At 42.2% G+C, this 25,700-nt stretch overlaps 1 protein-coding gene across 41 annotated transcripts in view; it reads left to right on the plus strand.

Moving 5' to 3' along the window:
• The window catches only part of MAP2 (microtubule associated protein 2), a 342,823-nt gene that overhangs the window by 52,840 nt on the left and 264,283 nt on the right, over positions 1-25,700 (plus strand). For 30 of the 41 annotated variants that reach the window (XM_043525141.1, XM_037912108.2, XM_037912112.2 and 27 more), the window contains exons 2-3: positions 17,693-17,751; positions 22,350-22,408. The gene's annotated coding sequence lies outside the window, so the exon portion shown is untranslated. The remainder of the gene's footprint in view (positions 1-17,692; positions 17,752-22,349; positions 22,409-25,700) is intronic. The other 11 variants (XM_043525130.1, XM_037912103.2, XM_043525133.1 and 8 more) reach the window with 1 other exon arrangement.

The following is a 25,700-nucleotide window of genomic DNA, read 5'->3' on the forward strand; positions in this document are numbered from 1 at the left end:
CAACATGTCCAAATACACACAGGTAAGTTTATATATTACACATGTGTGTTTACTATATAGAGAGGTTGGATTGCTAATTTTTCACTTAACCCTCCCCCCTCCCCCAAAATTTGGAATTTCATTTATTTAGGCCGCATTTCAGCAAAATTAAGCTTGTGCTTAATGTTGAGTTTGTGGGTAGTGCTATTGAAGTCAATAGGACTACTCACCGCTTAAAATTAAGCACAAGCTCAGGAGCTTTGATGGATGCTGGCACTTTACTTCACTGACAAGGGTTCTGTTTCTTGTGCAACAGCTGATGACCTCAGTAGCTCTTAAAACTGTGAAAGGAATACAGAGACCTGCTTCATTGTAACTGAATGATGCCATTAACTATGTAGGAGAAATTCAGAGCCCTGGACTCAGGTCTTGGCATATAAAAAGTTTTTTTGGATCAGCCTTAACATAAGATGTCATGGTTACTGTAATTTAACATTGATTAGATCTTCTGTTATCTGTAACACAGTTATATCTCCTATCAATATGACTTACCTTAAACATCTTAAAGAACCCTTTCCTTTAAGAATACAAACAACCAGAAATTATGCATTGTCAATATTATACAGTTTGTAAGTGACATTTAGATACCAAAGTGATAGATGTCTTAGAAGAAATACTTTTAAAAGCATTTTTTTCTTTCAGTTTAATGATGTAACTTTTAAAGGGATTGATGATCTAAGGATACATTTTTCAAAAGCACCTAAGTGATTTAGGTGCTGAAGCCCCAGTGATTTTCCCAGTGACTCGGTAAAATTTTGAAAAACACCTATCTACAAAACTGTTCTAAAGGTGCCATGGGCTCTAAATCTGCTATGTATCCTCTGGCTAGCTTCCAGATCAATTGACAAAGATTTGACAAAGAAATCTTTTAGCAAAATGGATTCCCTATATGCCAAGGCCCACATATTTAGCAGCTCTCTTGTAAAGAAGTTCCTGTTGTAGCAGATTTCCAAATAATTAAGGCGCTTCAGAGATTGACAGGGAAGAAATCGATAGCTGAAAGATTTAAAGTGTTACATGAACATGAATCACTGCACTACACAGTTCTGACTGATAAAGGCAAAGGTATCAATTCAGAGTTACCAGATGTTAGGAAAGTTAGAGATACTTTCTTTTAAAGATGAAACACACATTTGAAATTAATAGAAACCGTGATCATGATTTATCTCCACGTGGAGGCAAAATTGTAAATAGTTTTTTGCAATTAATTTTTCATTCAGGAAAAAATAGGAATTATGTTCAGAAATGGGGAACATGTTCCCAGTTGTTTTTTTGATAAGCCATTGCTTGTCTGTATTACACACCGTATCCCTAATTCCTACTAGATACATGTACTCTCAGGCTGAGAAGCTGAGAGTACTTTTTAAGTTACCAAGTAGAGAGAGAATACAATTGTGCAGGGAAAACTTGGATAAAGTGATCGGTAAAGAAAGCGGGTCATCTTTTGGTTGTGGTCCTCCAGGCATGTTTCGCTGTCCTGCCATTTTTTTCCCTTAGCTGTGGCCTATGGCCATATAACACAGTCTCCCTCGGTATGCCAGATGTATGCCTGAAGGTTTTGTGCTATTGTATGCATTTCTACATCTTCTAAAACATTGTTTCCATAAATCAACTGATCTGATGTTCTGCCTGAGTGATATATTATAGCTGCCATGATATTATGTCTATTGTTAGAGAGCTCCAACGTGTATTTAGATCAGGTGCACTATGGGTAATTAAATCTGATCAGTGCCTTCAGTTTCCATTACTAGACGGGTCAGGCAGACGGTCAAAGTGCTTGATGGTAGTGAGGCCTTTTCATACTATGGGTCTTTTCTTCTTTTGACTAGTGCTCCTTCCCGTATATTCTCCTCTCTGGATAGAATTAGCCAGTTACTGTTCAATTACTCTCACTGTCATGACGATTGCCTTTAAGTTAGGGAGCACAAAATAAGTGCTACCCATATTTATCAGCTTGATGAATCTGTGTATATAAGTATAACTGAATGTAGTTTAATAGTTATCCAGTGGTTTTTGTTTATTTATTGTTTGTTGTTTGTTGTTTTTTTTGGCCTGGCTATTTACCCTGTTGGACTCTCTTTTTTGGGCAAGTACAGAATTGCCCTGCTTGGAGTAATATCAGGAGTTCAGTGAAATAGCTATTCACTGAGTGTCTACAGGATAACAGCAGAGAAAGAACTTGTTGCTATTCAGTTTATCACATGCCTGCCTTGGGGCTAGAATTGGCAGGTGTTGTGTGGAAGAGAAAGTGTGTTATTGTGATCAGCTACCAAGGAGAGGCATCCGTACATCAGAGATATTGGACTGTGCATCTTTGTAACTTGAAACTCTTGAGATAAAATGTTGCCAGTGATAACTGGAAAAAAAAAAACCTATAGAAAAACATGTCTTGTCATTTCATCCACTCTGTGATGTGACTACCACCCATTGTTATAACACCAGGCTTACAAGTCTGGTAGCAATTTTGAAAGCAGTAAAGGAATGTTTGAAGAGCCAGACTGCACTTGTCTATAATGTAGTTGGAAGGCTGTCCAGAGTCACTTGATATTGGGAAAGGTATTTGAAGACTGTAGGAGGAAGGAGGTACTAATGTAGTACTAAAGGAGATGGGAGTGGCTGGCAATTACAGATGGGGAAGTTGAATTTCCATCTGAGGGAGAAGTCTGGGATAATATTACTAGGGATGAAAAGGGAGTGCCCCGGATGGAAACAGATGCTTAGGCTCTTGGCAGCATGAGCTCATTCTGGCTGGATTTGGTCAAACAAATCTGAAAATGAGAATTAAACATATTGATGAAGGCGAGGCAGTAGGGCGTGACTCACATGGATTCACCTGGGAGAGGAAGAAAAACTGAAAAATATAAATACAGTGTCAGTGCAAATAGGTAGATCTAGAGTTTGGTGGCAGGAAGAGGCCAGAGAATCATCATTAAGAATGATAAGGCTCAGATGCTCAAAGGTATTTAGGTGCCTAACTACCATTGAAATCAAATGCTGTTGAGGATCTGGGCCCAAGTCCCTATCTGCCAGATTATTTGCTTATTTACTTGTAACCTAATTGTAAAACAGGAAGGATAGTTAATAAAGTTGAGGGTACAGTCACATTGCAATATCCTTAAAATAAAGTTTCATGCAGCAGTCATATTGCCAAGCCCTATTTCTAGAGCAGTTCATCTTGGCTTAAAGGTCTGTGAAGGTGAACAGCTGACCTAGTTACATGTATCAAAGTTTCAGTCTCAAAACAATGTAGAGCTAAATTTTCAGGTTTGGGTGCATAAATGTAAGTGCCTATATCCGTAGGTCCTAAATAGCTATTTTTGGCACCTAACAGATGATTTGGACACCCAGTCGAGAGTTTAGGTGCCTATTAACGTTGTTTAGATACCTACATTTAGGTCCCTCCAACTTGTAGACTTAAGTCATCTGTAGTGCTCAGATAGCATTTATCTATACTCGGTGAAGAAGATTACAACTCTGAGTACGGACTTTGCATTGAAATAAACAATAGAACCTTCCTTCTCTTTTTGTGCCATCCCCGATGGCATTATGTTGTTAACAATCTTGCTGGTGTTTCTTCACTACTTGACTTGCTGAAACCTACAATTACAGTAGACCCCATGATAGATAAGGGGCATCAAACTTTTAATGATAGATAAGGGGCATCAAACTTTTAATGAGATGAACAAAATGTTTCCTGATTTACATGGTGTCAACATAAGCAGTACAGTAACATGCTTCACATTTGTTTGATTCAATGTGCACTGGAAGCTATAAGCAACTATGTGCCAGGCAGACATCATTTGGCCTTCAGAGAGATGTTGATGCACCCAAAACCACCACTGAAGATCAAAACCGCAGAGTTATCCAGGGTACAGGTTTCAGAGTAGCAGCCGTGTTAGTTTGTATTCGCAGAAAGAAAAGGAGTACTTGTGGCACCTTAGAGACTAACAAATTTATTTGAGCATAAGCTTTCATGAGCTACAGCTCACTTCATCGGATGCATTCAGTGGAAAATACAGTGGGGAGAAAATCCAGGGTACAGGATTTTAGAATAGAAATCTATTCTATCAGCCTGTGTTTAAAAGTAAAATTAAGGGGCCATATGCTCAGCTGGGGGTAAATCACCACAGTGCCACACTGATTTACATCAGCTGAGGAACTAGATCAATATCATTTTCACACTCTAGAAGTGTCTGTTGTGTTTCAGTGGGACAAGGAGTATTATGATTGCAACAGTGTCGAGTAAACTACATAGTAGTTCCAGAATATCTGGTTATGGATGCTTAAAATTTCCAAGTTGTTTTATTTGAAAAATATCTTTAGCACAGCTTGATCAAGGAATGCTCCTCCCATTTATTTAATAAGTTAGTTATTGGAGAGGGAAAGGGTTAAAAATTGAACAATTTACAGCTTTCCCATAAACCCTGTGCTCTTTGACATGGCTGCTGTTATGTAATCACCTCAAATTGCCTCAGCCTGTGTGCGTCTTTCATCCCTCTGCCCTCTTGTGTGAGTGCCATTTGCCCTGTCAGAAGAACTGTGCCCTGAATCAATAAGTCTTCTGTAATTTCTGTAATTATGGTCTAATTTTGTTAATATTGCAGTTACATATGCTGCTTCTAAGCCCTTTCACCCCAAACCCATTAAAAGATATACTTCCAAAGAGATTATTCTGCAGGGCCTGTGCAAGAAACTGAAAGTGTTATGTACCATTGCAAGTAAAATGGTGTATTTCATAATTTGTGTGCAATGCTCTATTTTTCTTTGTTAGGGACTGAGGCCGCAGCCTTGCGAGCCCTTATACAATATGCCTCATTGAAGCCAGAGGGATTGCTGGTGTGAGTAAGGACTTCTTTCATGAGTAAAGGTTTGCAGGGTCTGGGCCGAATTTGTTTTACTCATAAGATGGATAATTGTTTCAGTGGTTAGCTTAGGACTTTAGGGTAAGATTTTCAAAAGCACCTAATATAGGTGCCTAACTCCCATTAAAATTACTCACCTTGTCTCATTAAAATACAGTGGCGGTTTCATGCTGGACTCCCCAGGTGCCTTTGAAAATGTCACCTTTAAAAAGTAGGAAGAAGTAATTCATAAATTTGTCATTTCCAAATACACCAAAGCAAAGTCTTCATACCTGTAGCCATAAAACAATATTTTGAATCCTGAGGAGAGAGTACTACCGGGAGAGTCCATTCAAAACCACCCATTATGTCACCGATTGATTGACACCCTTTTAACAAAATGTGTATCCTTTCTTGTTCTCTGTATTGTATCTTCTTTCGAATATTATTTCTGAATGAGGTATTTTTAAAAAATGGATTGGCAGTTGCCTGCCCATTAAAAGTTAATATCTAATAAATCAGCTTTCAAATGATTTCATAACCAGATTTGAACTAGTTTGCCTTTTTGTTGTATGTGAATGGTTATTGGGTGTGTACACTCAGGAGGCCTAACTATGCATTCCGTACACCCCAACTTCGCTTTAACCCTCAGCAGTATTTGTAATTGGCTGTATCTGTCACACCATTCCGTTTCATTCACGATCCTTTTAGCCATTGAACATCATGAACAGTTTTTTCCAGATAAAAAATGGATTCTCTTATTAAAACAGTTAATTAAAAATTAAGCTTCCATTTTACTAATGAACACAAAGTCACATCACCTTCCACATAGGCTTCACGATGGCAGCGAAATAGCTTGGACAGCACGAATGACAGGGACAGTGCCTCCTCCGTCATATTCAGGTGCAAAATGGATCCCTAATTCACGGACCTCTGTGGTATCTGTATAATATATTACACACCCCCAACCTACATTAAAAGAACATTATTAAGGTTACAAAGTCAAACACTCAAAAGTTAGGAACTGCCAGAATTATGGTTGCCCGTACAACCTTAATTCAGCCCCCATGTGTGTATTATGGTACAGTCTTTAATTATGTGAGCACATATTATATTTTCCACAGGACCCCAGCCTCATTCCGTGCACAGAATGGACAGTGGTCACGTAGTGAGCAGCTGTACTATATTTTGTTTTCTCCTTTGTTGTCTGGTGTATGCTTTATTTGTTGCTTACTATTCAAACCCTGCTGTGAAGACTGAATTACTAATTTCTGCATAGGCTTTTCTATGGCACTCATATTATAGAATCCAAGTGCTTCACAAATATTAATACATTAATTTTCACAACACCCTTGTGAGGTGAGGGGGTGGTATTATCCCCATTTCACAGAGAGCAATCTGAGGCAGAGAGATTAAGGTTAAAAGTACATAATTTTGGGTGCCCAATTTGAGATGCCCAAGACCTGGCTTTCAGAATTCTTAGCATTAGCTAGCACTTTATATGTTCAAGCACCATTCCCTTTGACTTAGTGATGAGTACATCTGTAAATCAGACACCAGGATCTCAAGTGACCACCTCTCTTAGTGACTACCTGTGAAAGGTTTGGTTTAAGTGACTTGCCCAGCATCATGTAGGAACTTGGTGACACAGGCAGGGATAGAAACTGGTTCTCAAGGGCAGCATTCCTATTGCCTTGACCATCCTTCTTCTTCCTGCAATCCCCTGCCTCATTTACTTTATACCTTGCAACCCAGAACCACTAGTGCCTCTCCCTGGCTAAGGGGAGGGCCTTTAGTTATGAGCGGGCTTTGGCCTGATGTTTTCCCTGGATCTACAATAGGTACACACCTTGCAAACGTCTACAACAAATGAGGCAGGTGTCCTACAGACAACAGTCTCCTTCAATATACAGCCCTGATTCATCCCCAGAGCACTGAATGAGACAGGGGCCCTGTGGAAAAAATATTATGTGATTGTGCAATTAAAGACTATCATGCATACACAGAAGATATTTCCTAACTTTTGAGTGCTTGACTTTGCAACCTTAATAATGTTTTAATGTAATTTTTGTAGCTTTTTTAATGTAGGTTTTTATGATTTTTATATATACATACACCACCACCCCTAAAGGCAGAATTTTAATATTTCAATATTTGTGGGTGTGTATTTCATTTGTTAGGTAAAATAATATGTTTTGCTTTGTGAGTTTGGAAGCAAATTTTTAAGACTAACCCTTGAAGAGAGAGATTTGACTTTTAATTTTTAATGGTGTAAAAGGAGAGGAGAGGTCATTGGATACTTAAGCATAGATATATAAAAGTGTTGAGAGTTACCTGTAAGTAGGCTTGGAAGAATTCTATTTTTATTTTTTTATAATTTTGACAACTAACATTGATGCTGAGATGTAATCATTTTTTAAAGATATTTATTTACATTTTCACAGTTGCGTGAAATTGGGTGGGGGGAGGTCAGACAGTAATTACTTAATACCGGCATTATGACACATTTTATACACAACAAGGTGGGACTCTAATGAGTTCTCAAGCAGAATTTTTTGTATTTGCCTATCTACAAATTTCAGTTAAATTATCGATTGGAAATATTTTTATGTAGATTTGTGTGTACAGTGAAATCGATGCTTCCTGATGTTTATGAATAAAAATTGAATCCTTCCATGCCTCCCTATAAACAAGTGTCTACTATATTCAAGCAGATACATTGAGATGGTCTTCCAAATCTCTCCACTGGCCTCAGTTCTGACCTGAAAGGAAAATATCTCCAGGAGTATCTCACTTACAACTTCATCATGCTTCAGAGTCTTCAGGTCAGGCTACCACTGAACAGGACAGTCAGATATTTTAATTGCAATGCACAATCAACGAGACATTTATGCCTCCCATTTACTAACACATAGTGTTTGCATTTGTTTTAAATCTATTTTTAATGATGGCTGAAGGACAAAATTCTTCCAATTTGTTAATTGTACATTGCAACTCTGCCAGGATAATTTATTTACAAAAAAAATTTCTAAAGATGCATGTCATCTGTTAAGAGAAAATCATGCACCATTAATTATTTGCTGATCACCAACAATGTGTTTTCCATTGTACAAAGCAGAGATATCAAGTCAGACAGTGCTCCAAAAAGCTTATGGCCTAGAATATATTCATTTCCTTTTATCTTTATTAGCCCAGAACAGAAAAAAATCTCAAATCCAAAACCCTGTCTTGCTATTGGGAAGCCATTCTGTTTTATGCAATACAATACTTAAATGAGTGACTGACTGAAAAAATACATTGATTGGGGCAGTAGCATAGTGCGGCTTTGCCAGGTCCTAGAGCAGGGGTGGGCAAACCTTTTGGCCTGAGGGCCACATCAGCGTTGAGAAACTGTACGGAGGGCTAGGGTAGGGAAGGCTGTGCCTCCCCCAACAGCCTGGCCCCTGCCTCCTATCTGCCCCCTCCCACTTCCCGCCCCCCTTGGAACTCCCGACCCATCCAACGCTCCTTGGCCCCTAACTGCCCCCCGGGATCCCACCCCCTATCCAACCCCCCCTGCTCCCTGTCCCCTGATTGCCCCGACCCCTATCCACAGCCCCGCCCCTACTGCCCCCCTGGGGCCCCACTCCCTATCCAACCCTCCCTGTCCCATGACTGCCCCCCAGGACCCCCTGCCCCTTATCCAACCTCCCCTTACCATGGTGCTCAAAGCAGCAATGCCCTGCCGCCCGGCTGGAGCCAGCCACACCACCGCTGCACTGCCCGGCAGGAGTGGTGGCCCGGAGAGCTGGCAGCACGTTGCGCTGAGGCTGTGGGGGAAGGGGGACAGTGTGGGAGGGGCCGGGGACTAGCCTCCCCTGCCAGGAGCTCAGTGACCGGGCAGGACGGTCCCTCTGGCCAGATGTGGCCTGCGGGCCGTAGTTTGCCCATCTCTGTCCTAGAGATTAGGGACTAAATTCTCAGCTGGTGTAAATCATCAGAACGCCATAGAAGTCATGGAGCTGCACCAGTTCACATCAGCTGAGAGTCTGGTCCTACACAGGTATTCAGGATTGGTAATGTTTCAGGGCCTGATTTTGCAGCTCTAACCTAGGCAACAAGGTCATTCGCAAGGGTCAGGAAGAGCTTTTCCTTCCATTTATAGCACGACGCAATTGGCTGGGTGCGTCTCTGTGTGTGAATGGGTGCTGGGTTCACTTTCAGAGGACAAATTAACCCTTGGTTACTGCCAGCAGCATGGTATTGGACTGCACAGGCCAATGATTTAATCCAGCCCCTGTTAAAAAGTCAGTATTTGCAAAGAGGTACCCCAGATTTCCTTTATTTAGAATACACGTTAACAGTGGAAACTGTGTGGTTTCCATTGGCAAATGTCCTATTTAGTGTAGCATGCTGTATATTCCTGTTGTATGATGCATGGATCAAAATGCATGTAAGGTTAGGGAATGTCTAGAAAGGCAATGTTTGCAAAGATGGTTGAGAATCCTATTCACCTATTTTGAAAAGAGAGACCCTATTGGAGCCTTTTAGGCTTGTAATGTGATCAGAAGCTAATTTGAATAATTTCATTACGAAGAAAGCATTTCCCAAAGTAATCCTTCACATTTGTGGCATTTACAAACTTTATGGAAAGCGGTGGATCTCCAGTTTGGAAACCTCTAAATGGACCTCAGTCTTAGAAATTGAGTCATTTGGCTCTTTCTTTGTTTTTGGGTTGCTTTAGTCTAGCTTTGCTTGATATATTTCCATAATTTGGCAATTGCCTAAAGGAAACGGCTTAAGGTGGTTGGTAACAATTTTTTCTCAACCATTAGGCCCTTAATTGGGGCCATGGTTATCGGCCTTGAAAGGTTGTGTAGCTCTTTTGTGGATTTTTTTAATAAGTGCCTTTAGCATCAGTTTGCTGAACTCTGGAGCAAATTTCCATTTGATTCAGCAGTCACTGGGATATAGGTTATGATTGCTAGAGATCTGAGGGACTGATGCGTGGTATAAGGGTCAAACCAGATGGATGAGAGGCAGAGAGATCCTCTCAGCAAGTAAGCCGCAGTATTATTATTTTAAAATTTTTTGTCACAGCCATTGGGGAAATATTGAATAGGAGGAAGATCTGGACTTCCAACATGTAAGAAAGAGCTTGCCTGTTTCCTACATTAGTGCTTTCAGGGTGCGAGAAATCCTCAAACATTTCAAGTGCTTGCTCCAGACAGCGAATTTCCTATTGTAATGCATGATTGTATCCCTGTCTGGGGTGCTTTGTCCCACAGCATGTTGCACAGGGCAGGGTCTGTCTTGGGGGAGAAAGGAGAAGCAAAGCTGTGTGGAAAAACATCCCTTTCCAAGGGTCTCAGATGAATCGAGCACTTTTGAGTTCTTAAAAGGATTGTGAGTGCTTTAGCTATATCCTGATTAAGTAAGTGCGGTCACTCGCTGCCTGAGAAGGCTGTAAAATGTAGGGCTTCTCTCCTTGCAGGGCACGGGGTTCTGTACTGCTGCCAGCCAAGACGGGGAGACAATGGGAAATTGCAGCTTGAAGGGAATGTTCTCTCCGTGTTAGGGGATTTTTTTCTGAGAGCAAAGCAAGTAATTGTAGTTCCTGTTGAGATAACAGTATTGCCCTTTAATGTGAAACAAAGTAAGGGCTGGATTTTCACTTCCTCCATAACTTCATTGTTGCTTAGATCTTCTGTAAGGCCAGAATCAGTTTATTTCACCCTTGAGTACCCAAATAGCATCCAGCATACTCACTAGTAGCTCTCTTTCTTCTGTAGAGGAGGAAGGATGGTCCAGTTAGGGCACTACCTTGGAACACAGACATCCTGTGTGATCTGGGGGAAGTCACTTATGTCCAGATCCTAAAAGGTATTTAGGTGCCTAATTCCCATTGATTTCATTGGGGTTAGGTGCCTATCTGGGCCTTCATCTCTCTAAGCCTCCGCTAACCATCTATAAATGGGGATAATAGCACTTCCCTACCTCTCAAGGGTGTCATGAAGATAAATACCTACAGGTTGTGAATTATTCAGATACTATGGGAATGGGGCCATATAAGTACCTATGGTAGTACAGGAGTAAAAATGTATTTTTTCTCACTGTAGTCAATAGTTAGCACCTTTAATACATATAGGGCGCAGATCTATTGAGTTAGAAAGTGTCATTGTTACATACTGCATACACTTTTCCAAATGATACTTCATTCATTTAATTGCTTGATGATGTATATCCTTTAAGAGGCATAGTTCCCACTGCAGTCAATAGCAAAACTGCCATTGATTTTAAGGGTGCCGGATCAGGCCTTGTGAGTAACTATAAGGAATTTCAAGTAATTATATTGGATACACTCCAAGAATTTAGTTTTTTGAAAAAAGAAACCAAAGATACATTTCAAACATCCTTTTCATTACTCCAGAACTAAGAACAACTTGTTTCATTGCATGATGCATTGAGATAAACATATGGGGCAGATCCTCAGCTGGTTTAAATTGTATAGCTCCTTGACTTCACTGGAGCTATGCTGATTTCTACTAACTGGACTCCTACCCTTTAATATTTTATCTTGTGAAAGAGGAAATGGAGTTCCAGTGAGTTCTGTAAGTCTCATAGTTGAAAATTGCACATTACCTTTTGGATTGTAATAAAACTAATAGTTTAATGGCATCATTGGGTCCTGGTTCATAACTAAGGCTCCTAGATGTTAAGGTCATACGTACTGACATTCGACTTTCCCTGGGGGTGCTCAACCCCTGCTCCGTCCCAGGCCCCCGCCCCTACTCCATCCCTTCCTCCAAGGCCCCCGCCCCGCCTCTTCATGTCCCTGTTCCACCCCTGCCCCACTTCTTCCTGCCCCCGTTCTGCCCCCTGCCCGAGTGTACCCCACCCTCGCTCCTTCCCCTAGCCCCCAGCGCCTCTTGCACGCCACTAAACAGCTGATCTGCAGTGGGCAGGAGGTGCTGTGAGGGAGGGAGCGGTGCTGATTGATGGGGCCACCGGCAGGCCTGAGTGGGAGGAGCTGATCAGTGGGACTGGCGTAGGTGCACCAGCCCTGGAGCACCCATGGAGTCGGTGCCTATGGTTACAGTAATACAAATAATAAATAATATCTGCATGTGTAAATGGATATGTATTGTATCTGTGACCTTACTCTTAGAACAATTTAATAGAAAATTGAACCCTCTAGAAGAGGAATATTAGAAAAAGAATAAAGAAAACTACAAATGAAAGGAGTTGATGTATAAAACATTGTCAATAGCTTTTTTTCTGATATGCTAAAATCAAACCTGTGTTTAGCACAAACTTTCTTCTGTTCACCAAAACAATGCAGATGAAAATATGGCTTGAAAATTTTATAGACAAGTAATAGATTTAGAGGACCTGATGCTGATCTTAATTTCACCCATGTAAATCCAGAGTAACGCCATAAAAATAGGGAGAGTTACAAGGGACCACATTCCATGCAAATAAGAACAGAAACAGGCTCAGAATGTTTATTTAGGGTGAGACTTCCAAAAGTGCTTATCATTGGCCTAACTCTGCTCTGATTATAGTCAGTGGGAATTTTACCGTTGACTTCAATGGAAGCAGAATTAGGGCAACACTGATCATGCTTGAGAATTTTTAAAAGAGTAATCTGGAAATCATAGAAAGTTTTAAACAGAAAGAGGCCGTAGGGCTTTACTGACAACTTACTGTGTGAAAACTTATTGATCATGTTAATTCCTTTCCCTAAAACTGGGAGATTAACATTTAGGAAGCAAATTTTCAGTATAGCATTCAGGAAACCAAACTCTGAGCTCCTATTAACAATATAATGTTGCGTGTCAATTTATTTTGCACTTCAGGGAAAATGCTCCAAATATCTGTTCTGTTACTCAGTTCCTTCAATTCAGAGCTACGCTGTTACACATTCTTCCTTATGTGTGGACAGTCCAAATTGTTTTGTAACATTCTTCACAACTTGTAAAAGTTTGAGGGACTCAGAGAGGCTAATGGAAGTATTGAGGTAGTTGAGAATATCCTTCCCCCAAACAGAGATAAAGTTGTGCTCCCAAGGAAATTCTGGTTTAAAGAAGTAACAGAAGATTCATTTATTTTACTTCCACATAGAACTGTGTGTGTGCCTGGCTGTCACAATGGGCTTCAGACATGAACCTTGGTCAGACATGAACCTTGTGAATTAGCCTTTTAATATTTTCTGGGAAAGGGCCCTTTGAGTACATTCTTTCCTCATTCTACTTTGTTGTTTGACTGAGAATGTCATGGGACAAAGCAGTCTTGGACATTTCCATGGCTAGCAAGAGGCAGATGCAGTCTCTCTGTGAAATGTGTGGTGGTCTCAGTCCGGTTGCAGATCTTATCTCTACATCTGTCACAAATTGGTACCTGTGTTTGTCAGTCTCTGCAATGAGAAAAAGGGCTTGGAGAATGACAAGGTATCCCCTCCAGCGCCTGACTGAGATCCACCGATGGATCTTGTGGGGGAATTTTGCACTGCTGTTGCCCATGCTGGATAGATGGAAGACTTCAACCACCGGAGCTGTCATTCGAAACTCTCTCTTTTGTAGTTCGCACAAAAATGATAGCATTGCCCAATTAGATTTAAGGGAAGGAGGGTAAGAATTCCATATAGGTGTGTCCTTTAAAAACACCTCTAATTTTATTAGTCACCATGTGTGGAATAAAAAAATGCCAACACACAGAGTCGCTAATTGGTTTGCTCTGAGTCAGAGACATTGGTGTGGCCCTGTTTATTAGGAGTCGTTTCCTAAATTTGCACTGGGTGTGCACAAAAACCGATGAGTAAGGCCTGTGATTCTTAAAGCCCTTGAGGTGGTAAAAGAAGCGAGGGCGTTCAGTTACTGTGAATGAAGAAGGTAGGCACACAGGGGCCTGTCTCTCTTTATGCTGTGCTCATAACCATAGTATATAGGCACCACCAAAATTCCGTGAATTCTGTGGTCCTCACCCTCTCAGCAACATCTCAGGACTGAGGGTGTCAAACTTCTTGCGGATCCAGCAATATTAGCCTGGACGTTTGTCCTTGTCCAGGAGTAAACATGTTGTGGACTGTACCTTTAAGATGCAATACATTCAAATTTGTTGGAGCCTCTTCAGTTATGTCTCTATGTTAGCTGCTTCTGTGTCTGATTAAGCGTAAGGTACCAAACCAGGAGACAGTCTCCTCATCTGAAACCTGACTGGGAGGGGTCAGGGACTGCTGCACAAGGTTTGTTGCCCATTTCTCATCTGTCTTGCCCAGGCAAGGAAGGTTAGAGGCAAGTTTTTAAAAGGCAGCATTTTTTCACTGGCAGTTCCTGAATATTTTAGGGCAAGAAGCAGCCTTCATAAAGAACTTCAAATCTTCAGTACACAGCACTGCATTTTAGGGCCAGTACAGCTGGTGAAGACAAATCTCATTCAGCGAGTCTGACAGGATTAGAGTTAATTTTCTTCTCAGACATATGGAGTTAACCAATGATGATAGGGTCCCTCCCACCTGACATATTTTAGGGACCGACTCTTCGTTTGCTGGTACAGAGAGGAGGGAGAAAGCAGATCAGCAGGTTTTTCCCTCCTCTTGATTACGCCTCAAACCTTACATCCTCTCACAAGTCCTGTCTGTCTGATTGACACATGAAACCGATCTGTTTTTCTTTTCAGCGTGTTGTCTAATGATTAAAGCAGGAGACTGAGAGCCAGGATGGTTCTCTTCGCTGACTTGCTGTGACTTAGGGCAGTCACATATCCTGCCTGTTACTCAGGATGATCCTGATCCAAAGCCCGTTGAAATCCGTGGGAAGGCTCTCATTAACTCCAGTGGTCTTTGGATCAGGCCCTCGTAAAATGGAGATATAATCCCTACCTCACAGGAGTATTGTGTGGTGTAATAGCTTTAAAGAGGTGGAATTCCTATGAATATTTGTCATCTTGTCTATCCTCCCCCTCCCGTGTGTAGCAATGAAGATTTTAATATGTTTTTGTTCAGTCGCGATGACTAAATAACAAAGACATTTTTGCTACCGGCACTTTCTGGCCGTGGTTAGTCATCTGGATAGCAGCACAGTGGTTCAGGGCAGCTGCAGGCATTCCTGCCATGCCACCTGCTTTTCTTGGATTAACGCTGGAAAGGAAACTTAGGCAGTGCAATGAAACACAGTGCATAAATAATAATAAATACATTGTTTGTATGTATAGTAGCTGTTTTCCTTCCAAGAACTGCAAAGCACTTAATATAATGAATTAAGCCTCATTATGCCCATGCAGGGTGGTAGGGATTACTGTGCCCATTTTACATTGCGGGGGCAAGGGAAGTAGGAAAGAGAGAGTCTAAATGACTTGCTCTAGGTCACACAATAGGTTAGTTGTCGAGCCAGGAAGAGCGCTTAGGAGTCCTTGCTCCCAGTCCCTGTCATTTAACCCCTTGGCAATGTTCCTTCCTTAAAGATATTCTGTGGCACTTCCATATGATGCGCAGTAAGAACCAGCATCTGTAGGTCTTGTTGCATTGAGTTGCTGTTTGTGAACACGTTATTTTATTTGCCCGTGGGGTTCCCTGAAGTGAGTCAGCTGTCAGTAAAGCGATCAGTCAGGTCTGCCATTTTACCCACATTTTCTTCATTTGCTGGCCTTTGGTACTTCTTACTTAGTGCCCTCATTACTACCTTTGCTAAACCAGTACCTTGGTCTTAATCTAGAAATAAGGGGGACTGTAACAGGGTGGCCTACCCCTTTAATGGCCAGGCGGCCTGTGGCTAACCAGCCACATTCAATCAGCCCTGCCTGTGCCATAATTAGCTGCCTCCCATCCTAAAGGGGCAGAACTAATTGGGGTCAGGTGGCAGCCTGCAACACCTTGACCTCATAAAAGAGTTGAAAGAGAGAGCCTAGGGAGCAAGCTGTTTCATGAAGTGACTGGAAGTCAGTGCTATATCCCAGAGCAGAGAGGCTGGGAGCTGAGTTCAGGGGATGGGCTGAAGAGAAGCCCAAGCAGGGTGAAAGAACTTGTGTGAAGGAGATTGAACTCTGAGAGTGACCCAGCTGGAGGGCAGAGCCACATGAATCCCCAGGAGAGGCAGAAAACCCAGGTGAGGGGGAACTGAGGTAGGGAATGCCTGGTGACCTAGGCTCAGCCAGCAGGGAATGCTACAGGGCAGCTATGCCCTGTGACAGGGACCTTCTGCACATAGGTCTTCTCTCCACCATGTGGAAGGGAGAGGCTTAGCTTACCTTCCCAGTAGCATGCTTGCCCCTCTCCAGACCTCACAGAGCCTGTGCAGGGAGAGGAGGGTGGAGAGTGAGCGGGCCCAAGGGAGGAGTGGGTAGAGGCGGGAAAAATGTTCATAGAGAGTCCCTGGAGTGGGGATCGGGGGACATAGCCTGGGGCAGTACTGCCTTTTTGCAGGACTTTTCTTTGGGAGATCTGAGGAGGACCGTGACCTGGGAGAATCCCTGGTAGTGTGGTACGATGGAGCCAGAATGCCAGGGTGAGAGGTGGGGGTGGAACTCTCGTGGGGTCAAGTTTCCTGGGGATGTCGGAGGCAAGCCCTGTGGTCTCTCCCAGGAGTGGAAGGGTTAGTATGGTGGGATATCGGTGAAAGGATGGGATTTAGGGTGGGAAGGGATGATCTAGCCCTTTTTATTAGCCAGGGTTCGTGCAGTTTTTACACTAAGAGCCGTTCATATTACCAACAGTAAGGAAAGTGATTTGTTTGCTCAGATGTTACCGTACATTTAGTGATTAACCCATTATTATTAATTTAACAATGATTAGACCAGCAATAAAATATAATTTTATAAGGACTTGCCTTAAACTTTGGCTTCCAATATCTTCAAATCTAATTCTTTCAGTCCTCTAGTCCATTATCAAATCAGGCTCTAGCCAGGGAAAATGGCCACCCTGCTGAGAGGGGAAATATCTCTGGACGTTGCCCAGAGAAAATGAAACACTGACCAGTATTACTAAATAGTGCCTGAAAAATTACTTTGGAAAGGCAGTGTGTTCCAGTGGGTAGGGTACTGGATAGCTCCTCTAGAGACCTGCAGGTCACTTCACCTATGTTTCATCTCTCACCCTTTGCTTAATAGAGCCCTTCTTGGCAGGGTCTATCACTGTGTGTCTGTACAGTGCCTAGCACAATGGGGCCTGATCTCTGTTCGACACTAGAGGCTGCTGTAATACAGTTGTTAATTTACTTAGTTGACTCATATTTTAATTGCTGGTATTTTTTCTTTCTTAAATATAGAGTCACAAATGTTTTATTCAGTGAGAGCATAAATAGGGGGTAAGATTCTCTCTAAAAAGGTGTCATGCCAACCCACCCAAAAGACAGTTTGGCACAGGTCCTCAGCTCTGGGTGAGGAGCGCACACAGCAATTCGGACGGGAGGAAGGATGTGCAAAGGTGGCTTTAAACCACCTGTGCTCTCCCAATCCTGGATCTGCAGTTCCCTGGCATAAGTCAGTAAAGCAGAAGGCAGAGCTGCTCTGACTTGCACTGGCTGTCAACAGTCCAAGTGGGTGAAGCCCAGAAAAGCCCGGGCCACCCCCTCTACATTGGCAACCAGGAAGGGTGGTGTCCTTGGAGCTACAACACAGGCTTCACACCACAGCTGGGTCACCCTATGCTCATATGTTCCTCCCATTATAGCTGGCTATGCCCCTTCTAGGGATGCTTTACTTTTTACCAGAATAAAGCAGCTGCCTCACAAGGCCTCAGAATCTCCTTATAACCTTCAACTGGACTAAATGGCTGTTTAACATCGAAGAGCCTTTTCCTTTAGTAGCTGTAACTGACTGAGGTATTTGCTTTGTTTCAGACTCTGGAAACCTGATCTAAGCTATCCTGTGACTGACAACTTTACAGCTACACCAAGAGGTGGGTTTTCTGTTTGTTTTGGTCTAAGATCCCCTCATTCCAGAGCTTGGACAACACTGTACATCCCTGATTTTACTGTTTGGTTAACTAGCCAATTCCTATGGCCTCCCAAACAAAATGAAGATTGTTTCTCATCGAGTTCTGTGTGCGTGTGCTCACGTGTATTTTGGTGGTTTTTTAAACGAAATAATGAGCACATTTACTCAGCCTTGCAGTGGATGGGTTTCTGAAACAGAAGAAACTCTAATGAAAACAAAAATGCATAGTGAATTTGCCAACTTCTTTGTACAGATGTTTCTGTTTTCAGTAGAAATTGTCTTACAGACAGTGTCAGTTAACGTATCCAAGAGCCAGGCCTGCTGAGCACAAGTACTGTAAACTGAATCGACAACAGAGCGTTTTTCGATTCTCAAATATCGCATTTTGGTGGAGCAGCTGCCAAGAACATTTACCGCAAAATGGGGGGATAGACAGTCTATCAATTACAACACGGAATTCATTGTCTGAGGTTTCTTTTCTCTGTTTTGCCCAACTGTTTTATTGGGGATGTTTATAGAATACACTAATGCATCCCAACCGCAGATGCAACCAGAAATGTTAAGTTCGTGGAACTTAATGGAGCATCCTATCATTATCTACTAAGAAAAAGATTATATAACCAGGGTGTAGACCATTCTTCATGGGGGGGGCGGGGCTGGAGTTAAAAAATAATAAAACAGCTGCTGAATGTTGTTTTTACACTATCTAATTATTGTAGCAGGGACAATCCTCTGATAACACCCAGTTTGCTCTTTTCAGTCCATGAGAGGTACCACCCTCTGATGGTCTCGATTGTTTGAAGTCTCTCTCTTTCCTCCAGGGTGTCAGCTGGCTCTTGTAGCCAGGGCCAGGCCGAAGGTCTTTCCTGCAGCAGGGTCTAGCTCCTTTCTTCCCTGGCTGGGACATGGCTCAGCAAACAGTGTCTTCTCTCCTTGGGAAGGGGAATTCTGTGTACCTGGGTTAGGTTCACTGGCTGTGCTTCTCCCATTATTTCTGCAGCCAAGCTGGCTGTTTCCCTTCTTATTGCATGGTCCTCTTTCTGTGTGTGTATGTTTCTGATCGCCTCTCTCTCTCTAGGGAGACCTGGATAGGTCCACCCAGCTGCCACTCCTGTGGGGCTGACTCCCAGAGCCTCTTGATTGGCTCGTCTCTTTGTGGGGAAAAAAGCTCATGGAACTCATGTGACTGGGGAGGCCAGGCATCATGGAGCCCCCAGAATTCTTTGCTGTCCTTTTGCATCAGTCCCATCATGCCTGGGAGTCAAAGAGCCTCCAGCTGCCGTCTTATTTGTAGTCATTGCCTTGTCAGCATCTCTGGGTGAGAAAGGAACCCACATGGTGAAATAAGCAAAAGCAATTGTTTTCCAGTGTAATCAGCGGATCAGTTGTGGGGTGTTTTCTTCCTTCTGTCTGCTATGTTCTAGACTGTCCCACAAAGAACACAGTGACTGTAGAAAACCAAGAGGCCACCTAAGTGCTCCAGTTTGCCCAAGGATTGTGTGTTTTTAATTCTGCAATCCTATGCCATTCTTACTAAGTGAGGAGTGAAGTACAAACAACATGTGTGTATTTTCCAGGTGATAAAATGAAATCTTTTAATTTAGGGATTGCGTTAATAAATACAGTAGAACCTTGTTTATCCAAGCCTGCATTATGCGGCCGCTGTATTAACCTAACCGGGCAGCAGGGCTTGGGCTGTCAGTCCAGGGTGATAGGGCTGACAGTTGGAGCCTAGCCTCCTGGGGCTGACTGCCAGAGCCTGCCCGTTCTCCTGATTATCCAAATTTTTGATTATCTGATCTTGCCCTGGTCCCAATTAGATTGGACAAATGGGTTCCACTGAACTGGGGGGAGAGGGGCTAAAATTCCCCCAAGTCATAGTTGTCCATGACCAGGTATAAATTCAGACTGCTGTTGGGCCTGATTCTGATGCCACTAAGTCAGTGGCAAGACTCCGCATGACTTCAGGAGGAGACCAAGCAGCCATTGTTTTTTTCTTTGTTAGCAGCTCCTTGTTGACTTGAAAATGCGCAGTTAAAACTGTTGAGTGTACTGTATATTAGTCACTGCATGGCAAAGGGGCACTTACCTGGCTTTGTAGATGTGCACTGTGGGCCAGGCCCTCGGAAGCTGTAAGTCAGTCTGACGCCAAGGATTTTAATGGCGGTATGTCAGTATATGAACTGAGGATCTGGCCCTAAAAACTAGGCTGTTTCACTGGATGCTTCTTTAAAAGTGCACTGTTGAAGCCAGTCGGAGTTTTGCCTTTTACTTTGTGTGAGCAGGTTTGAGCACTGAGGTCCAGATTTTTAAGGGTACTTAGGCATTGCTATGCTGAATGTAGCAACAGCTAAATACCCTTAGAAATCTGTGCCTAGATCCTTGAGAATATTGAATGTGCTGCCTGCTATTAATAAAACCTAATCACAAATAACGATAGATTTTAGTTGACATATCTGATCAATTCGTTCACACATTTTGTCATACTATAACTTATATGGCAGTAAGACCTAGAAGTCACAACTAACATGGGGTGGGCGGGGGAGGGATTTTGCTAGATGCTGCATAAACCTGTAGTATGAGATAATCCTTCGACCAAAGATCACACATTGATTTGCTAAGCCTGGCTTCCTTAGGAAAACAGTGTATTTGAAATTGGTTTTGCAGACTTTTAATTCTACCTCTGTAGAACTTAATAGAAAGAAATGAAAAAAACTTGAACGTTTCCAGAAACCCTTCTGCTTACTCTGAGCCAGATTTTTCAGAAGTACTTGGCTCCCACAGCTGGGGCAAGATTTTCAAAAGTGCTCGAGTCACATTTAAGCATTTAAATGAAGAGCCAAGAGTTTCCAAATTTAGAGGAATGTGTGCAGAACATTTCCGAGTATCTGGGCGTGGATTATCTTCTTTAGCCCCTTCCATTCCATTTTATGCTTTCGCATGTCCGTGCACGTATGCACATGGGGCTATGACTTTTGAAGGTGCATTTGCTAACTTGAATGATGCAGTAACGATATGGCAATGGCTTATAATCAGTGTACATGGAACCACACAGATGCTGCTTCACTGAAGTTAGTACAGGTTCATGAGACATTAAGTGAACTTCTGAGGATGGACTGTGCTTCCCAAAAATGATTTCAGAAGAATGTTAATTCAGTTCTTTAACATCTGCTATTAAACTACTGACACCATCCATTTAGCTACAGTATAGACTGTGCTTGATCTGATAATATCCAGAAACAGTTGACCATGTGGAGAAGTTTTATTCTCTTCTATACACAGAGGGAAGAGAAATTATCTCTTAATTAAATGTAATAATCAATTATTTGAATTGCATTTTAGTAAACCAGACAGATGGAAATTGCTGTACTGTTTGCCAAGGGCAGACACCGCGCAAGACCAAATGAAGATATTTCAGTTGAAATTTTATTAGTTGCCCAATCTTTATCTTTCACTAATATTGTCTTCTTTCTCCTCTCCTCTTCTCCCCCTCAAATCCAGGCCATGTTCAAATCCAGCTGTTTCCATCTCCACAGTACATACAAAACTTCACCTGTCCCCTTCTGTCTTGACTGATAAATCATCTCTCCCTGCCCTGATTGCCTCCCACCTGCATTACTGCCGTCTCCCTGGTACCCATATTGCTCCTTCCTGCCAATCTAAAATCCAGCTACAAAAATTATCTTCTTTTTCTGTTGATCTGACCCTGTCTCACCACTTTGTGGATACCTGTGATGGCTCCCTCTTGCCTAGCCCATTGAGGTTAAATTTCTTGTCTGGCCTTCAAGGTGCTACACAAATTCTCTCTGATCTGCATTTCCAAACTCATATCACTGCATTTTTCTCACCCCTCCAATCCACCAGCAATGTCGATTTAAATGCTGCAGCTTCCATGCCTTTTTCTATGCAGCCCCTTTGCACGAAACATCCTCCCCACCTAGTTCACCAAGCCATCCAGGTCCCTCCTAAAGACTCCCTGTAAGACTGATTGAAAGTTTTCAGTAGGGAAAATGTTTGGTTTGTCTACAAAAACTTGAAACATTTTCACGAAAACTCAACTTTTTCTGTTAAAACTTCCGTGTAATCAAAATGCCAGATAACTGAAAACTTGTAAAGTCAGTTTTAAACTTAACATTTTTGGGGGGGGTTTGGTGTTTTTCTTAGAAAATTTTCATTGAAAAAACTTAGACAAAAATATTTTCTTCTTTGTATCAAAATTTCTCAGTGAGGAGAGGGAGAATAAGCATTTCCTGACCATCTCTAACTCCTTATAACTTCCACAAGGCACAAGCCAAAAATAATAAGATTTTTTTTAAAAGCACAAAAGGCATTTAAGTTAGTGAAAGTCCTATTGATGGTCAATGCAGGGCTGGGCACTTAAGTCCCATTTGTTCCTTCCTCAAAAAATGCTACACAACCTCCGTTCTCAGGGCATCCCATCTTTTCTGCTTCTGTCTTTGAGATTTCAAGCTCTTCAGGTCAGGCACTGTGACTATTTTATCTGGCTACCAGACTATTGGCAGAGCTTAGCAAATAACTAGAATTTTTTCTCTCTTCTAGACTGCCGAGCTGTCATCCCACTGCAGAATAGTAGTTCACCACTCTCTCACTTTTCTCAGGTAATACAGTACCAACAAAATTCATCCCTGGTGTAATTTCATTGGTTTAAACAGAAGTTATACACCTTCACTTACTGTTTTGTTTTTAATGGTGATGTCTGTATTTTCTATGTCAATATGCAACAATAATTAAAAATATCATTAGTGCTAGATTCTTACAAACAGTGGTTCAGATTGTGCTTTGTCTGATTCTTTGTCTTTCAATGAAATGGGTATTCTGTCTGTTTCTGTGTTTTTGTTTTTGCTTTAAATTATAAGGATCCAGGAATTAACAGTTTAGTTGTTTTTAGAGGCATTTGTTCACATATAAGTGTGATGTCTTCCGAGATGTCTCTGATGGGTTCTCTTTAATGCCTTAGAGAAATTAAAGGCTTTCTCGAAATACACATGAAATATGAGGAACAGAAAGGAAAAATACACACACACGGTAAATGAAAGCGAGAGAGAAATATAAACACGTTCTCACACATGTACTTTGGCTATAGTCGCCATCAAAACTAACCCAAACAATATGCCACAAGGTTCCATGTGTTGATTAATCATTACTGATATTTCTCTTATTCGGTAATGATGAGGGCAATTATAGCAAAAATAATATTAACGCATAAGAGGCACTGTAGTGATGACTACTGCTTATGAATTAGTGAGGACAAAGCACAAAGACAAGGTAGTGGTGGGTGAAGGTGAGGATAGGAAGGATGACCCAGTAGTTAGAATGCTAGCCTAGAACTTGGGAGACCTGGGTTCAAATCCTTGTTCTGCAACAGGCTTCTTGTGTGAGCTTGGACAAGTCAGGAGGGTTTAGGCTCCTAAATGTGTTTTGAAAATGAGATTTAGGTGCCTAAATCAGTTAGGCATTGCAATGCTGAGCACAGCAGTGCCTGAGTAACTTTAAAAGTCTGGGCCATAGTCTCTCTGTTCCCCATTTAAAATGGCCAACTAGTGCTTCCTCACCTCACAGGGATGTTGTGAAGTTACAATACACTAACAATTGTGAGATACTATAGTACTGTGGTAATAGGTGGCCTGATAAGTACCTTAGATGGAAATGTACTATATCTCTAATGTATAGGGTTGCCTAAGCACAAATAGGGAATCTCAAGTAGGAAGTAGAGAGGTTAGTTTACCCCTATAGTTGGCACTGTGCAACTGCTGCTGGGATACTGTGTCCAGTTCTGGTGTCAACAATTCAAGCAGGCTGCTCATAAATTGGAGAGGGTTCAGAGAAGAACCACGAGTGATTAAAGGATTAGAAAACATGCCTTATACCGATAGATTCAAAGAGCTCAATCTATTTAGCTTAACAAAGAGAAGGGTAAGGGGTGATTTGCCTACCGTCTATAAATACCTACATAGGGAAGAAATATTTAATAATAGGCCCTTTTAATATAGCAGAAAAAGGTGGAACACGATCCAATGGCTGGAAGATGAAGCTAGACACATTCAGACTGGAAATAAGGCATACATTTGTAACAGTGAGGGTAACTAATCATTGGAACAATTTACCAAGGGTCATGATGGCTGGCAAATTTTAAATCAAGATTGGATGCTGTACTAAAATATCTGCTGTAGGAATTATTCTTAAAGTTCTGTGGCCCATGTTATACAGGAGGTCAGACTAGATGATCATAGTGATCCTTTCTGGCCTTGGAATCTATGAAGTTACTGTAGGGTGACCAGACGTCCCTATAAAATCAGGACTGTCCCGATATTGAGCTGTTTCTCCCGCGTCCTGACCAAAGTACGGTCGGGATGCCATTTGTCCCGATATTTTGTTTCGGGCGTGTCCTTTTTTTTTTTTTTTTCCCTTAGGTGGCGGTGACAGGCAGGGGGAGCGCTTTTTCAATTGTTACACTCACCCGGCACATCCGGGTCTTCGGCGGCACTTCGGTGGCGGGTACTTCTTTCTTTGCTGGCAAGATTTATTTCCCACCACCGAACGTGCCGGGTGAGTGTAACAATTGAAAAGGCGCTCCCCCTGCGGCAGTCCCGATATTTTGTATTTAGCATCTGGTCACCCTAAGTTGCTGAACCCTGATCAGTCATTTTAAAGTTATAAAAGCACACACAAATAGCTGCCCATGACTTTAAGCTCTATTTGTGTTTGCCCGTTTTTCTGAGCCTGGCAGATTTTCAGTCCGTTCTGAGGAAGTGAGCAGGTACCACGTGGTACTTTAGTGGGTGGAGTAAGTGAGACTGAGTTCTTGCATTTAGAACGGCAAATCTGAAGCAGCTGCTTAAATGTTGCCTACCCTCCCAACAAAACATTGCAAGGGTATGCAGCATGCTGATTTACTGCATGTGTGTGGCACTCCCATTAACTGTGAGCAGCAGTGAAGCTGTGAGCAGGTCAGCAGTGTGAAGAGTTATAAAGGTGCATACAATGGATGGGATCTGTTATGGGTACAGAATCACATGGTTAACAGACTTTATCTGTGGGCTGGATTGTGCCTTAAAGATCTGTGTGTGGATCCCATTACCACGTGGGAGGATAGATCGCATGCCTCTGTGGCCTCTGCCCTATTTCATTCTTAGGAGCCAATGGAGGGCTCTCTCCTGTGTTTGGATCTGCATTAGGGAGGGTGCAGGCATTGGATGGGGTGTGGAGTGGTGATGTCACTTGAACAAGAAAGGAGTACTTATGTGAATAATGGTTGCAATATTAGGTCCCTTGGGCCAGATGCCCAATTGGTGGAAACTGACATAGTGCCACTGAAATCAATGCAGCTATACTGATTTACACCAGCTTTTAACTATGTCTGGACATTCAGACTTGTTTTCTGATGCCACAGGCAAGTAGACGTGCTGAAGCCTGGGAGTAGGGAGTTTTGTTTTGAATGCTCTAAACCAAGGGTAATCCATTATTTTTTGTCAAGATCCAGATTTCTTGGTCAAGGTATAGTCAAGGTCCAGACTCCAGAGAAAATGATAATAAGTAAATGGAAATATTTTGGGGTCCGTTCAAAAGTGTCTGGCGGTCCAGATTTGACCCGCGGTCGGCCTGTTGACTACCCCTGCTCTAAACTACGTATCGTCTAAACGGGCGGGGCTGGGAAAGTAGCGTTCTGAGAGTCACAGCAAAGGCTGAAATGAGCATCAGACTGAGCATCAGATTGCTAGAAGTGGAACTCAGAGGCAGGGCCAGAAAAATGTAATTGAGAGAGAGCCTGGGAATCTCTCCATATTGAGGCCAGGCCAACAGCTCCTTAGTGCTGGCTACTTAACAAAGTATGTGTTCTAGATTTTTTTTTTTATGACAAACTCAATTGCCAGCGATGTCTTCAAGTAGAAA

Source organism: Chelonia mydas, chromosome 11 (assembly GCF_015237465.2).
Source record: "Chelonia mydas isolate rCheMyd1 chromosome 11, rCheMyd1.pri.v2, whole genome shotgun sequence".
NCBI lineage: Eukaryota > Metazoa > Chordata > Testudines > Cheloniidae > Chelonia > Chelonia mydas.